Source organism: Lactuca saligna, chromosome 5 (assembly GCF_052625555.1).
Source record: "Lactuca saligna cultivar CGN05327 chromosome 5, ASM5262555v1, whole genome shotgun sequence".
Lineage (NCBI taxonomy): Eukaryota > Viridiplantae > Streptophyta > Magnoliopsida > Asterales > Asteraceae > Lactuca > Lactuca saligna.
The window spans coordinates 102379186-102394192 of record NC_136421.1 but is presented as its reverse complement, the minus strand read 5'-3'; the positions used below and the strand labels follow the sequence as shown (position 1 = coordinate 102394192).

At 31.0% G+C, this 15007-nt stretch overlaps 2 long non-coding RNA genes across 2 annotated transcripts; both read right to left on the bottom strand.

Moving 5' to 3' along the window:
* Positions 1-4236: 4236 nt before the first annotated feature.
* LOC144998201 (uncharacterized) lies at positions 4237-5629 on the bottom strand. Its single transcript, XR_013660194.1, has 3 exons — positions 5190-5629; positions 4911-4977; positions 4237-4298 (listed from the first exon to the last, which is right to left on the bottom strand). It is a non-coding gene; the product is annotated as an uncharacterized LOC144998201 (long non-coding RNA).
* A 7413-nt stretch (positions 5630-13042) lies between these two features.
* LOC144998218 (uncharacterized) lies at positions 13043-14435 on the bottom strand. Its single transcript, XR_013660200.1, has 3 exons — positions 13996-14435; positions 13717-13783; positions 13043-13104 (listed from the first exon to the last, which is right to left on the bottom strand). It is a non-coding gene; the product is annotated as an uncharacterized LOC144998218 (long non-coding RNA).
* Positions 14436-15007: the final 572 nt, after the last annotated feature.

Genomic DNA, 15007 nt, shown 5'->3' with positions numbered 1-15007 from the left:
TCATTATTAAACATACTACTCCTTTTAGAGTTATTCCTTTCTATTTCATCAGCTTGCTTTATCCAACCAGGTGTTAATATACAAGGAGAATCAAAAGTAGAATTCCCATTGTACATTACAACGTCCATTCCTATATTTTGTTGTTGTGTACCATCATGATGCTCAAACAGAACCTTATCATTGCACATACCGGTTGGCTTCACAATTGTCGGGGACATTCCTTCCATTCCATGATCTGAAGCATCCACATTCGGTTCATAATGATCTTTTGGTCCATTAAGTAAATCCTCCACCATCTTATTTGTCAAATTAGTAATCATTTGGTTCATATCCTCATCTGTTTGTCCTCCGTTTGTTGCATTCACACTCATACCATCAACCTTCATTCTATCTTCATGCCCTTCAGCAATTAAGGCTTTTAGTGTCGTCCCATTAAAGATGTCAACAACCTTCTTAATCACTGCCTTCATTTTATCATTATTCGGATGCATTTCCATACACATCAAACTACTTGCCTCTACAACATGCTTCTGCTCAACCAACCTTCCTACCATACTCTTAATAATCCCACAACTCTCCTACAATAAAAATAAATGAACCGTTACTTAAACAATCTAATATTTTTTTAATACTATACAATTAACAAACCATAAAATAAATTAATTAATATTCCTATTATATTTATTATACAATCATTTTACCTCAACTGATCTATCTTTTGAATGATCTTGATTCATCATCGCATCATAAAACACACCATCCAAATTTTCTCTTAAACTTAGATTTCCAAATACACCCCTGCTTACTTCATATTCTTCTAACACTCTAAGGTGCTCTGAATCAATTTCTATGATGAAGGGCCTATGCCTACGCAAATTCACATCTTCACATATCACTCTGTCTACATACGCCATCTGCACAATTATATTCAATAAGTTTTTCATTACAATTAATTTTTAATGATAAAAAAATTAAAAGATTAAATCAATATTCAATATCATACCATTAGAAGCGCTACAGGTCCTGTGAAGTAGCAGTTTTTGTCATTTGGCTTCCATTTATTCTTGCTTTTTCCTAAACAATCCACTATGTACTCACACCAGTTAATCCTTGATACATCTTCGCATTGAATTAACTTTTCAATAAAATTAATTCTACAAGACCCCATTGTCTCTGTTTCAGCAAAAGTGTTAACGAATAACGTCAAGAAATTTAGCTTAAACAACTCATCCGCAACATTTGTTTTCTTTATATTTTTCAAATAGTTCCCATTATAATAATTTCCCTTCCTATATTGTCCTTTCCAAGCTTCAAGCAAAGGATCATTCTTATCACATTCATCCAGTGTGTTAAAATCCAAACCCTTATTCGGAAGCCCAAACATAGCTTCCAATGTCTCGTTTGTTATGGCCACTTCTCCACTTTTAACCCTTATGGAACAAGAACCTATTGTGAAGCTATCTACAACAAAATATGCTAGCTTTCCAGATAGTGTATCAATCTTCATTCCCAAAAAAGATCCAAAACCCATATCACGTACCATTTTTTCTCTGGCTCTTTGACAAATACAAAGAATTTGGAGACATACGAGTACTCAACCTTTGAAATTCAGTTCCTACCTTCCCTTCTTTACATTTTCCTTCAGCTCTAATTACTTTTTTCCCTTTCACCTAAACCTTTTTATCATTAACACTCTTGTCAACCCTTTTCCTTTTCATTTTCTTTTCATTCTTTCAAGAACCCACCTCATTTTTCTTCTCAACAAAATCATCATCACTTGATTCATTCTTATATGATTTTCCATTGCTTCTCTTTTTGGGTAATTCTAGTTTTTTCCCCACCCAGGTACCTCTTTCTTCCCTTCACTTCTCATATATTTATTTCCTTCAACTACACGGATGCTTGATGACCCTGTACATTTTAGTAAAAATTTATCATTCTTACATTTTACACAATGTATGTACAAAATTTATCCAATAACTAATGTACCTAAGAAAATCATTACCTCACATATTGACAAATTAATACAAATTCATAATAGATTAATCAATACAATCCATTTTATCCCATATTCACACATGAATACATATTCATGTGCCAAAAAAACTAACCCCTCATATAATGTACTCATAAAAGACTACATACTCACTTCCTATAACAATACACATTCACCGACAGATTACTCATTCACTTCCACATTCATTGTAGATTGCTCATTCACTTAATCAATTACAAACTGTAGGCGTAAAACTTATCCCACAAAACTTGATTCACATTCAATATAAAATTATCATTCATTGCCACACACATTCACTATTGCATAGTCATTTATATTCATTATTGATTACACATTCAATTATGAACCACATAATCACACATCCACATTCTATACAGATTACCAACTTCACTACCATACATATTCACTAATGAATGTATACTAATTTACTTACCATACATAACAACTATACCCATACACCCACTCATACACGCATAGACATTACTAAATTTATTTATTTACAACATCAAACTATGGCCTTAGAAGTAACACCATTCACTTCCACACTTATTAAATGTTGAATTTTTTAGGCATCATTACTCATATTCAAAACAAAAACAAAACATTCATTAAAGCATCCACATCAATACGCAAAATCAGTATTACCAAACTCAACAAAGAATATCACCTTCTACATAATATATTCATAAATGCATCTACATTTTCTCTATTGTTATTTTTCTACACAGAAGTATGTGCCTAAAAGGAATACACATTTCAATTTTAATCATGGAACACAATTTATGAAACTGAACCAATTTACAGTTTACAAATAACATTTAAGGCGATACGAACTCTTTTTTTCAAAGATCATACAAAATAAAATTCAAATTTTAATCAAACAACTCTATCGCATATGCTACAATCACATTTAAATACACATTCATTCAAAACAGAATTATAACTCATATCACATCCACAACCAAATTGTTATTCAAGCAAACCAAACATACGATCAAATCACACTCACTACCAACTACTAGTTACACAAAAAAACTTCAATTTTACCTATAAACAGCCAAAACATCATAAATCCTCAGAAAACCCTATAACAAAACCCTATTTCCGATCGTAGATCAAAAACCAAAAATTAAATCTTTATGTTATCTGATTCAATCTACAAGACTTCTTCTTTTTCAAGATCGATAGCATTGGTAGCCGTATTACTAAACTTTGACTGAAATCCCACTTCCATCATTCTTTGACTCCTTCTCAAGCTTTGTGCTCTCGTCCACCTCATTTCACTTCAATTTTATAACATAAAACAATTCACATAATATCTTGGAATTTTTTTTGAAGATTCTATCAAGATCGTTTCACCCAAATGGAAACGATTTGGTTAGATTTTTTCTCCGAGGGTTTATCGGGAACCGTTTGCAATTTCACACTATTACCTTATTTAACAATATCGTATGTTACATAAACCTCATTAAATACATAAATATCACTCTATAATATTACGAGTATCAACAAAACATGTTAGCATACATATAAATTAGGAATACTCAATCTTGACCCTTAAATACAGCAAATCTAATGGTTAAAATTAGTCCTTATGTTCTCACATAAAAAAGTTGTTCTCAGTTTAACCTAACCCTATATATGTGTGTGTGTATATATATATATATATATATATATATATATATATATATATATATATATAGGCTTAGGTTATTTTGTTTTTACTAAGTATTGTGTGCCAAAATGCACAAATCTGGACCAATGGATGAAATTAATCAATGAACATGATTTGAGGGTGTATGATATTACAATGGGGTAACATGTAGCATATAATCACACAATTTTAAGCAAAAGGGTATTTTAGACAATTAACTACATTTATAAAAGGAAATTTTCGGATTTTTAGGGATGATTAATTTTCCTAATTTAAAAAAAAAAATCTGAATTTTTTAATTAATTCAATTTCAAATTTTTACCGATTTTACTCTGTCAGAATATTATTTGTTAGAATGATGCTCTTTCAGAATTTTATTCTAATAGAATATTATTTTGTTAGAATGATGCTCTTTCAGAATTTTATTCTAATATAAAATTATTGAAGAAAAACAAAATTTTTGAATCGAATGTTGAAAAATAACAACATTCTAATATATTCTTATACATCCAAACTTAAATACAAATTCATACATATTCTTACAGACTAAAATCTTTATACATTTTAATATAATTATACATATTCTAAAAGAATATCAAGGTCTTCAACGCCTTTTTCCAGTCATTCCTATCACAAATACAACAAAAACTAATAATTGTTAAAAAAAACATGTTACTTACAATTAACTATCACTTAATATATTCTGATAGAATACATAGAATATGATATAATGCTTATAATACATTCTGGCAGAATACATTGATTTTATTATGATAGAATAAATTCTGATAGAATATATAGAATACATTCAAAGGTATTGTATTTACAGCTAGTAATTCCAACAGAATGCATACCACAAGGTTAAATTCTTTAAATACTCTTTCAGACATTTCAACAAACACTTGTTAGACATTATCATCGAACAAGCCAAAAACCATATTTGATTTACTTGCAATAGTTTACATATAAACATAATTTCCAGCAACATAATTTAGAATGCATACCACAAGGTTCAAAGAGTAAATTAATTTGTGTTTATGAAAAATAAAAAGGCACAAACAACCTAGAATTGTATTCCATAACCGAAAGAAAAACAAAATATATGGCAGACCCATTAAAGCATAGAAACGTGGTTTTCATATAAGATTTGAAAACATTATTTTGTAAGAAAGAAGAGCATCCACATAAAAGAAATTGAAACTCATCAACTTGAACACATGAATAAAGAATGTTACTTACATTATAAGGCCCTGATACAAGAGCTGGAACCATACGAACTAACATCTTTTTCTATGCTTCCTTCTAACTGAAAGTGACTCATTAAGCAAGAAAGAACAAAATTTGGAATAAGTAACTGAAGTTCACTGAGACATTTTAACAAACAGTTGGTGTGCAAATCGGAATATTTTCAATTCCACCAACAGTTCACTAAGACAGCAAGTTGGAATATTTTCAATTCTACATAACTAAAGAACTTACTATCTAAATATGACATTTTTAACAAAAAAGAAAAGTTACCCGGATCTGATCGATGGTGTGTGCCATGTGTCTCGTTACTAATCTTTGTAGAAAAATCAATCATATGCCGTGAAGATGATGACTGTGTTGCATGTAGTATATGAAGATGATGAAGAAAATGTCGACGACGGCATAGGGTTAATTATTTGGAGACTTGAAAATGATAAGATTTATAAAAAAAAACTGCACACGTGATTTAAGGGACCACCATTCGACTTCCCTGAATCGTTTGATGCCTTCTCGATTTGATGAAGACGATGATGAGGATCGAAGTCCCTTTCTCAGCCCACCCTACAAATCTATTTGACCCTCACTAGTGCCCTTGATTTTTGACTGCTCCCATTCGATCGTTCCTTATTCCCGATCTGTTGAAGAAGACGCGTCCCCTCTTTGTGCATTTAGGGTTGTGGATATGATGATTTTAAATAAGCAAAACAGTAGTAGACGTGATTTAAGGGATATACCAAATATATAAGAATTTATTTTTAGTTTATAAAAACAAAATGACCCATCTACCCTTTTTTTACATTAATGATTTATTTATTTTTCTTGAATTCTTATTGGTGCATTTAGGCACACAATAGTTGCTAAAAACATTTGAACCTAATTCTATATATATATATATATATATATATATATATATATATATATATATATATATATATATATATATATATATATATAACTTGATTAAATGTGACAACTATTAAGAATGGACGTAAAATATTTGTGAATATTACATCAATGATGTAAATGAACGTAAGATAAAAGGGAATGTAAATGAATGTAACATAAACATAAACTTAAGGTTGCATGTATTCTCCCCCCGAAATATTTGAGAAGATAAAAGGGATTGTAAAACTCACCATCATCGCATGAATTTTGTTTGTTTCGATTTTAGGGTTTTTAACTTGGTTTCTTTTCGTTTTTCGACCGGTGGACTTTTTGAATGAAGTAACACCTGATACTTTATCAATAATATATGTTTAACCTAGAAAATACTATTCTTATATTCAAAGAAGGCTACAGGTGTTCTTCGGAGGATACACGCGACCGGTTATGGTGGTGCGTGTGTTGTGATTTTTGACCCGTTTTGGGTTGTTTTTGTGACAAAAGAAGAAGAAAAATAAGAGTATATTACCTAGGTATTTTGTGTAAAAGTAGAGTACCAAAAAATGTTTAGACAAGTAGGATTTAAGTGTAAAAACATGGCAGCTTCTTGGCCCTTTTACCAGATGAAAACAACCACGTTTTGGGGCTGTTTTGTACCCTCAAAGATAGCAACAAATAGGAGGTTTTTAAGGAGTAAAGATGGGGTTGTGATTGGGTTTTAATACACTAAAAAACAAATCCTTGTAGGTTTTTTTAGATCACGAAATAGGGCAGTAAAATAGAGACCTTTTGTTGGGTGTTTGTCACTCAAAAAACAACCAATGTTTTCGGGTGGTTTGAGTCTCCAAAACTTAGCAAAAGAGCAAGAAAAGAATGGGTTTAGGTTCTGTTTTGGTGACCCATTTTGGAGAAGTGAATAAACATACTTTTAGAGGTGTTTTGGGGTTGCAACATTTTTTTTAGAAGCCATTATTTTGAAATCAGAGTTAATAAGAAGATAATGCGGAATCTCAAATCATAATTCTGTAGATATGTATGTTTAGTCCCGCCATTGCAATCTGATAAGTACGTGCAAAATAAATAATCCACAACTAAAAGTACATAGCTTAGTGAGTTCTTTAAAACACCACACACAACACAACATAATAATCAGCTAAGGATTATCAATGAACTCTAGAGACTATCAACGGTCTCAATGGGTTAAAAGCACCTATTGTTGATTAACAGCACTCCTCATGGGTTATCGGCAACCCTGTGGACTATCCGGAATCCCAACAACTCATCTCATATATAACAGAAATCAACAAATAAGACCCAGCTGGTCGATATTCATATATTACCACACATGCCTGTATAGTGAGAAAAATCACCTAAATAAAGAGCTGATACCCCCTACTCTTAGCCCTGCATAATCAACTACACGAACCTCTTAAACCAAAACAAGATAAATATTAGGCTATAGCTCAACAAATCTCCAAGTTTGACTAATATTCAAACAGGTCAATAAGTCAATGATAAACAGTCAAAGTCCACTTTAGTAGGTTGCCACGCCATGGGAGAAAAACGACAAAATAATCGGATATCCCCCAGTCGTCACACCATGGCCTCCATTTCCCACGCCGTGGGAACTGGGTCTCAACAACTTAATGCATTAAGTTATTTTCGTTCAAATTCAAGAGCTCCAATACTCAGATCCAGTCATTCCCAAGGTCTTGATGGATAAAATCCACAGCTAGCCCACAGTCCCACTTTGATGTTTGATCCCCCATAAAACGCTCCATATGTCGCATAAGGTAGATTCCACCATCATCTGAATGGTTGTATGCTTGACACTTCATTTTCAACATCACCACATTCCTTGTCATCAGGGTCTTCACCCTCTTCTTATAGACATCATTTAGAAAACGGCAGGAATTTTTTTGCTGTTAACAAAACATTACAGACAATCTTTAATTATGTAACACAAATTTTACTAACCATTTACATAATCATATAAACATATATTAAGATTAGTGATCTTATTTTTATACTTACCAGCACATGGGGTATGTTCCCATAGACCGACTCAACTGTCCCCACCAATCTCCTTTGATCAATTATCAAAATTGAAAAACTTTTAAGGTTAAAACATATGAGGTAGTAATTCCCATCAACAATGGGGAAGAAAACCTACAACATTTTAGTCAACATATAACACTTAATAAAAAACAAATAAATGTAATATTACACATTTTAATCATCATATTTTTATTACCAAATCCACATTTTTTAGCTCAGAATCAGTTGTAAGATCTTCAATTGCCGAGGAGACCATAACTTCAAACTCCTTGTATCTCACATCTTCATTTACCCTCTCGTCAAACATTGATTCACGCTAGGCATTACAATTAAACAACACAATAAGTAACATTAAATTTTTTAAAAACTATTATTATATTTTTTAAAATAAACCATACCAGTGTACCTGCTGTAAAAAAAATTCTAGACTATGACAAATCTGCCTTACTCTCTTCCAATTTGTTTAGTACAACACTCCAAAATTCGATTACATTTGAATGAATATTCACTTTTGCTGCAATAGTTCTGGCATTCAAAACCCTTCTTTCATTTCCCATACGAGCTCCCTGCATTTTTTCATGGTTGTATACATCAAATATTTTACACAACATTAATCATAAAAAAAAACAAATAAACAAGTATGCAACTACACCTTTTATCCATTCCTAATCCAATAATAGCTTGTGTAACCAATATTTCTTTTTTCTCAACTGAATCTTTCAAGTCCACAACTCTTTGTACAAAAGGTGACTTTAATATAGGCCCATGCTTCATTTCTCTTTTTTCTCTCATTTTAATCCTTACTACAACTTCAACATTTCTCTTTGTCCTTTTAAGACATCCCTATTCCACAATTGCATCATCTTTTCCTTCATTCCCTTTCGAAGTATTCATCTCATCTGCGCATTCATTAAGTATAGCTTCAAACGATGGACAATCATTATTAAACATACTACTCCTTTTAGAGTTATTCCTTTCTATTTCATCAGCTTGCTTTATCCAACCAGGTGTTAATATACAAGGAGAATCAAAAGTAGAATTCCCATTGTACATTACAACATCCATTCCTATATTTTGTTGTTGTGTACCATCATGATGCTCAAACAGAACCTTATCATTGCACATACCGGTTGGCTTCACAATTGTCGGGGACATTCCTTCCATTCCATGATCTGAAGCATCCACATTCGGTTCATAATGATCTTTTGGTCCATTAAGTAAATCCTCCACCATCTTATTTGTCAAATTAGTAATCATTTGGTTCATATCCTCATCTGTTTGTCCTCCGTTTGTTGCATTCACACTCATACCATCAACCTTCATTCTATCTTCATGCCCTTCAGCAATTAAGGCTTTTAGTGTCATCCCATTAAAGATGTCAACAACCTTCTTAATCACTGCCTTCATTTTATCATTATTCGGATGCATTTCCATACACATCAAACTACTTGCCTCTACAACATGCTTCTGCTCAACCAACCTTCCTACCATACTCTTAATAATCCCACAACTCTCCTACAATAAAAATAAATGAACCGTTACTTAAACAATCTAATATTTTTTTAATACTATACAATTAACAAACCATAAAATAAATTAATTAATATTCCTATTATATTTATTATACAATCATTTTACCTCAACTGATCTATCTTTTGAATGATCTTGATTCATCATCGCATCATAAAACACACCATCCAAATTTTCTCTTAAACTTAGATTTCCAAATACACCCCTGCTTACTTCATATTCTTCTAACACTCTAAGGTGCTCTGAATCAATTTCTATGATGAAGGGCCTATGCCTACGCAAATTCACATCTTCACATATCACTCTGTCTACATACGCCATCTGCACAATTATATTCAATAAGTTTTTCATTACAATTAATTTTTAATGATAAAAAAATTAAAAGATTAAATCAATATTCAATATCATACCATTAGAAGCGCTACAGGTCCTGTGAAGTAGCAGTTTTTGTCATTTGGCTTCCATTTATTCTTGCTTTTTCCTAAACAATCCACTATGTACTCACACCAGTTAATCCTTGATACATCTTCGCATTGAATTAACTTTTCAATAAAATTAATTCTACAAGACCCCATTGTCTCTGTTTCAGCAAAAGTGTTAACGAATAACGTCAAGAAATTTAGCTTAAACAACTCATCCGCAACATTTGTTTTCTTTATATTTTTCAAATAGTTCCCATTATAATAATTTCCCTTCCTATATTGTCCTTTCCAAGCTTCAAGCAAAGGATCATTCTTATCACATTCATCCAGTGTGTTAAAATCCAAACCCTTATTCGGAAGCCCAAACATAGCTTCCAATGTCTCGTTTGTTATGGCCACTTCTCCACTTTTAACCCTTATGGAACAAGAACCTATTGTGAAGCTATCTACAACAAAATATGCTAGCTTTCCAGATAGTGTATCAATCTTCATTCCCAAAAAAGATCCAAAACCCATATCACGTACCATTTTTTCTCTGGCTCTTTGACAAATACAAAGAATTTGGAGACATACGAGTACTCAACCTTTGAAATTCAGTTCCTACCTTCCCTTCTTTACATTTTCCTTCAGCTCTAATTACTTTTTTCCCTTTCACCTAAACCTTTTTATCATTAACACTCTTGTCAACCCTTTTCCTTTTCATTTTCTTTTCATTCTTTCAAGAACCCACCTCATTTTTCTTCTCAACAAAATCATCATCACTTGATTCATTCTTATATGATTTTCCATTGCTTCTCTTTTTGGGTAATTCTAGTTTTTTCCCCACCCAGGTACCTCTTTCTTCCCTTCACTTCTCATATATTTATTTCCTTCAACTACACGGATGCTTGATGACCCTGTACATTTTAGTAAAAATTTATCATTCTTACATTTTACACAATGTATGTACAAAATTTATCCAATAACTAATGTACCTAAGAAAATCATTACCTCACATATTGACAAATTAATACAAATTCATAATAGATTAATCAATACAATCCATTTTATCCCATATTCACACATAAATACATATTCATGTGCCAAAAAAAACTAACCCCTCATATAATGTACTCATAAAAGACTACATACTCACTTCCTATAACAATACACATTCACCGACAGATTACTCATTCACTTCCACATTCATTGTAGATTGCTCATTCACTTAATCAATTACAAACTGTAGGCGTAAAACTTATCCCACAAAACTTGATTCACATTCAATATAAAATTATCATTCATTGCCACACACATTCACTATTGCATAGTCATTTATATTCATTATTGATTACACATTCAATTATGAACCACATAATCACACATCCACATTCTATACAGATTACCAACTTCACTACCATACATATTCACTAATGAATGTATACTAATTTACTTACCATACATAACAACTATACCCATACACCCACTCATACACGCATAGACATTACTAAATTTATTTATTTACAACATCAAACTATGGCCTTAGAAGTAACACCATTCACTTCCACACTTATTAAATGTTGAATTTTTTAGGCATCATTACTCATATTCAAAACAAAAACAAAACATTCATTAAAGCATCCACATCAATACGCAAAATCAGTATTACCAAACTCAACAAAGAATATCACCTTCTACATAATATATTCATAAATGCATCTACATTTTCTCTATTGTTATTTTTCTACACAGAAGTATGCGCCTAAAAGGAATACACATTTCAATTTTAATCATGGAACACAATTTATGAAACTGAACCAATTTACAGTTTACAAATAACATTTAAGGCGATACGAACTCTTTTTTTCAAAGATCATACAAAATAAAATTCAAATTTTAATCAAACAACTCTATCGCATATGCTACAATCACATTTAAATACACATTCATTCAAAACAGAATTATAACTCATATCACATCCACAACCAAATTGTTATTCAAGCAAACCAAACATACGATCAAATCACACTCACTACCAACTACTAGTTACACAAAAAAACTTCAATTTTACCTATAAACAGCCAAAACATCATAAATCCTCAGAAAACCCTATAACAAAACCCTATTTCCGATCGTAGATCAAAAACCAAAAATTAAATCTTTATGTTATCTGATTCAATCTACAAGACTTCTTCTTTTTCAAGATCGATAGCATTGGTAGCCGTATTACTAAACTTTGACTGAAATCCCACTTCCATCATTCTTTGACTCCTTCTCAAGCTTTGTGCTCTCGTCCACCTCATTTCACTTCAATTTTATAACATAAAACAATTCACATAATATCTTGGAATTTTTTTTGAAGATTCTATCAAGATCGTTTCACCCAAATGGAAACGATTTGGTTAGATTTTTTCTCCGAGGGTTTATCGGGAACCGTTTGCAATTTCACACTATTACCTTATTTAACAATATCGTATGTTACATAAACCTCATTAAATACATAAATATCACTCTATAATATTACGAGTATCAACAAAACATGTTAGCATACATATAAATTAGGAATACTCAATCTTGACCCTTAAATACAGCAAATCTAATGGTTAAAATTAGTCCTTATGTTCTCACATAAAAAAGTTGTTCTCAGTTTAACCTAACCCTATATATGTGTTTGTGTATATATATATATATATATATATATATATATATATATATATATATATATATATATATATAGGCTTAGGTTATTTTGTTTTTACTAAGTATTGTGTGCCAAAATGCACAAATCTGGACCAATGGATGAAATTAATCAATGAACATGATTTGAGGGTGTATGATATTACAATGGGGTAACATGTAGCATATAATCACACAATTTTAAGCAAAAGGGTATTTTAGACAATTAACTACATTTATAAAAAGAAATTTTCGGATTTTTAGGGATGATTAATTTTCCTAATTTAAAAAAAAAATCTGAATTTTTTAATTAATTCAATTTCAAATTTTTACCGATTTTACTCTGTCAGAATATTATTTGTTAGAATGATGCTCTTTCAGAATTTTATTCTAATAGAATATTATTTTGTTAGAATGATGCTCTTTCAGAATTTTATTCTAATATAAAATTATTGAAGAAAAACAAAATTTTTGAATCGAATGTTGAAAAATAACAACATTCTAATATATTCTTATACATCCAAACTTAAATACAAATTCATACATATTCTTACAGACTAAAATCTTTATACATTTTAATATAATTATACATATTCTAAAAGAATATCAAGGTCTTCAACGCCTTTTTCCAGTCATTCCTATCACAAATACAACAAAAACTAATAATTGTTAAAAAAAACATGTTACTTACAATTAACTATCACTTAATATATTCTGATAGAATACATAGAATATGATATAATGCTTATAATACATTCTGGCAGAATACATTGATTTTATTATGATAGAATAAATTCTGATAGAATATATAGAATACATTCAAAGGTATTGTATTTACAGCTAGTAATTCCAACAGAATGCATACCACAAGGTTAAATTCTTTAAATACTCTTTCAGACATTTCAACAAACACTTGTTAGACATTATCATCGAACAAGCCAAAAACCATATTTGATTTACTTGCAATAGTTTACATATAAACATAATTTCCAGCAACATAATTTAGAATGCATACCACAAGGTTCAAAGAGTAAATTAATTTGTGTTTATGAAAAATAAAAAGGCACAAACAACCTAGAATTGTATTCCATAACCGAAAGAAAAACAAAATATATGGCAGACCCATTAAAGCATAGAAACGTGGTTTTCATATAAGATTTGAAAACATTATTTTGTAAGAAAGAAGAGCATCCACATAAAAGAAATTGAAACTCATCAACTTGAACACATGAATAAAGAATGTTACTTACATTATAAGGCCCTGATACAAGAGCTGGAACCATACGAACTAACATCTTTTTCTATGCTTCCTTCTAACTGAAAGTGACTCATTAAGCAAGAAAGAACAAAATTTGGAATAAGTAACTGAAGTTCACTGAGACATTTTAACAAACAGTTGGTGTGCAAATCGGAATATTTTCAATTCCACCAACAGTTCACTAAGACAGCAAGTTGGAATATTTTCAATTCTACATAACTAAAGAACTTACTATCTAAATATGACATTTTTAACAAAAAAGAAAAGTTACCCGGATCTGATCGATGGTGTGTGCCATGTGTCTCGTTACTAATCTTTGTAGAAAAATCAATCATATGCCGTGAAGATGATGACTGTGTTGCATGTAGTATATGAAGATGATGAAGAAAATGTCGACGACGGCATAGGGTTAATTATTTGGAGACTTGAAAATGATAAGATTTATAAAAAAAAACTGCACACGTGATTTAAGGGACCACCATTCGACTTCCCTGAATCGTTTGATGCCTTCTCGATTTGATGAAGACGATGATGAGGATCGAAGTCCCTTTCTCAGCCCACCCTACAAATCTATTTGACCCTCACTAGTGCCCTTGATTTTTGACTGCTCCCATTCGATCGTTCCTTATTCCCGATCTGTTGAAGAAGACGCGTCCCCTCTTTGTGCATTTAGGGTTGTGGATATGATGATTTTAAATAAGCAAAACAGTAGTAGACGTGATTTAAGGGATATACCAAATATATAAGAATTTATTTTTAGTTTATAAAAACAAAATGACCCATCTACCCTTTTTTTACATTAATGATTTATTTATTTTTCTTGAATTCTTATTGGTGCATTTAGGCACACAATAGTTGCTAAAAACATTTGAACCTAATTCTATATATATATATATATATATATATATATATATATATATATAACTTGATTAAATGTGACAACTATTAAGAATGGACGTAAAATATTTGTGAATATTACATCAATGATGTAAATGAACGTAAGATAAAAGGGAATGTAAATGAATGTAACATAAACATAAACTTAAGGTTGCATGTATTCTCCCCCCGAAATATTTGAGAAGATAAAAGGGATTGTAAAACTCACCATCATCGCATGAATTTTGTTTGTTTCGATTTTAGGGTTTTTAACTTGGTTTCTTTTCGTTTTTCGACCGGTGGACTTTTTGAATGAAGTAACACCTGATACTTTATCAATAATATATGTTTAACCTAGAAAATACTATTCTTATATTCAAAGAAGGCTACAGGTGTTCTTCGGAGGA